The sequence below is a fragment of the Cebus imitator genome, unplaced genomic scaffold (assembly GCF_001604975.1).
Source record: "Cebus imitator isolate Cc_AM_T3 unplaced genomic scaffold, Cebus_imitator-1.0 Scaffold14, whole genome shotgun sequence".
Classification (NCBI taxonomy): domain Eukaryota; kingdom Metazoa; phylum Chordata; class Mammalia; order Primates; family Cebidae; genus Cebus; species Cebus imitator.
In genome coordinates, this window is record NW_016107329.1 from 10,391,681 (window position 1) to 10,393,987 (window position 2,307).

A 2,307-nucleotide genomic window follows, 5' to 3' on the forward strand; every position below is an offset into this window, starting at 1 on the left:
AGCCGGAGCTGCCGTGGCTGGTGATTGGAGGCTTCACGTCCGGGCGTCCGGCGCTTCTGCAGCTGGGATTTGCCGGCCAAGGGCCGCAGTTGCAACTTTTCAAAAGGGTGTTTCTGGAAAATAACAAAAAACTGGTGACAGTTTTTGGCTACAGAGAATGGAACTGCTTCCCTTTGGCAATGGAACTTTAAACTTCCAAGAGTGAGAAATGCAATGAAATGAAGTGCCATAAGATCACTGGATTTTCCAGATAACCCCAAATTTCTCCCAAAATGAGGCTTTGTAGATTCTTGTTAAAAATCTCGAATTTCCCCCTGCAATATCTGACGAGGTCTTTAAGAGCAAACAAGTAAGCCCCACCTCGAGAATCAACAAACCCAAGCTGTGGCCAAGGCTCCCCGCATCGTTTTCTTCTCCTCAGGGTTGGGGGATGTCCCGCCCCATCGCTCACCTGGCTCTTGTCACCTCGGTCATCTTGAAGTGACCGTGGACAATGCTGCTCCCCGCCGCAGAGCCGCTGGTCACTCAGGCAGAACGGGGTATGCAAATGGCTTGGAGAGGCCGAGGCCCTAACACTGCGCCCATTGTCCCCGGCCTCAAAGCGCCGAGCAGCTGCGCAGACTTTCTGTGCAGGGACCCTCGGCCGCCACGCTCATGTCATCATTGCAAAACATCAGCTTTGGAGAACTATGCCACCTGAATTCATTAGCAGCCTTCTTTTCCCCGCGACAAGTTTCAAAGTTCAGACCCCTTCCAACGTTGGTAGGGGTAGGAGAAGGAGAAGGGGCCCGGGAAGGGGGTCTTTCAAAGTGGGGCCGCGGGGGGGTGGTCCTGGTCTCCTCCTTCTGATGGGTCCTGCAGCTTTAAAAGCCTTCCTTGGGGTTCTGAGCGCAAATGTCTGACTCGAACGACCCTGAGATTTGGACATATTCCCGTTTTCTCTCAAGTGTTGCTTTTATGTTGCCAGTTTAACTTCACTGAAAGAGGCCCACAGAGCAAGTCCAGCGAATTTCACAGAGGCATCATCTTCTGTTTTAACGATACAGGCAGTGATCGTTTCTGAATCGTAGCCTTTAGGGTGAACTCACAACAATGCATGTCAGAGAAGCTGCGCGCCCTACAGCAAACCAGCTAAAACTCCAGGCCATGCTCCTCAGACTGCAGGATTGCAAGTAGCTCACGGACTTCCAGTGCCCACTGAGGGCCGAGGGGAGGCGCGTCTCCGCGACCCAAGGACCTGCGTGCACGCCCGCTCTCCACGCCGGTCCCCTGCCCGCACCTGCCCAAGTGGCCTGGTCTCTCTAGAACCTGGACGGTGGGGAAGGGTGCTCCTGATGCGCCGGGAGGGTGCAGGGCGGGCGGGGACGGGCGAACGAGACCCAAGGGCGCTAGAACCCAGGAGCGCAAACCACCGTTGGGGCCTGAGGGACCCAGAGGTGGGTGGGGTCAGTTTCTCAGATGTGTGGGAGGCCGCAGGCGGGGTCAACTAAGGCAGTTTCCCTCCCCCAAAGAACACTCGTTCTCCTCCGCCCAGGATCTCCACTAACGTGTCCTTCCGATTCTTCACAGGACTCCAAGCTGCTATTCCCTCTCTGCAGCTTCCGAGGCTGGGAAAACTTCCTAGGAGAAGGCAAGAGACAGCCACGAGCCAGGGCCGAGGACTAAACGTTGGGGTCGAAGAGCGCAGAGGGGCGGGTTCTCCCCTGCGCACTCCAAGGCCTCTCCAGCACCCGCGAGGTCTAGCGCCCAGGCCCCCGAAATGCCTGCCCTCCTCCTGACAAATGGAGGGGGTGGGATGTGGAGGGGTAGCGCAACCCGTTATGTTTTTGTAAACACAAGAACAGAAAAATAAATGGAGGAAATCTATTTATTGGGTGTGTCATTTTTGGTGGGGGGTGGGGTTGGAGGGGGAGTCATCTAGACCCAGGAAAAGCTACAGTGCCGCGTGGGAAGTGGGGTTTGGGAGCAGGCTCTTGGTAAATGCGGATCCCTTTGACCTGGAACACCATCTCGTTTTCTCCCTGGAGAATTGTATGATGTGGCCTGAAGGGTCTACAAGGTCTCAGATCAGACCCCGCCGAAGCTCCTCCCCAAGGTTCCTCATCTGTGCCAGCCCCTGGCTGGGCCCGGGCAGCCTTGCCCCCGTCCTCTTGCCCCAGTTCCTACCACCCTTCCCACCATCCCATGTGCAGGCAAGGCTGAGGCTGCCAAAGGCCAGGGGCAGGGCTGCAAGCCAGAGGCGGCTTCTGGAGACGTGGCTGTGGGAGGGGGAGTGCCAGGAAGTTGCCAAGAAAGGGAGTTTTTGCC

General features: G+C 56.7%; 1 long non-coding RNA gene across 1 annotated transcript; it reads left to right on the forward strand.

The window, feature by feature from the left end:
* The first annotated feature begins 636 nt into the window (after positions 1 to 636).
* Positions 637 to 1,866, forward strand: LOC119467493. The gene is made up of 2 exons (XR_005196030.1): positions 637 to 1,315; positions 1,570 to 1,866. It is a non-coding gene; the product is annotated as an uncharacterized LOC119467493 (long non-coding RNA).
* The last annotated feature ends 441 nt before the right edge of the window (positions 1,867 to 2,307 follow it).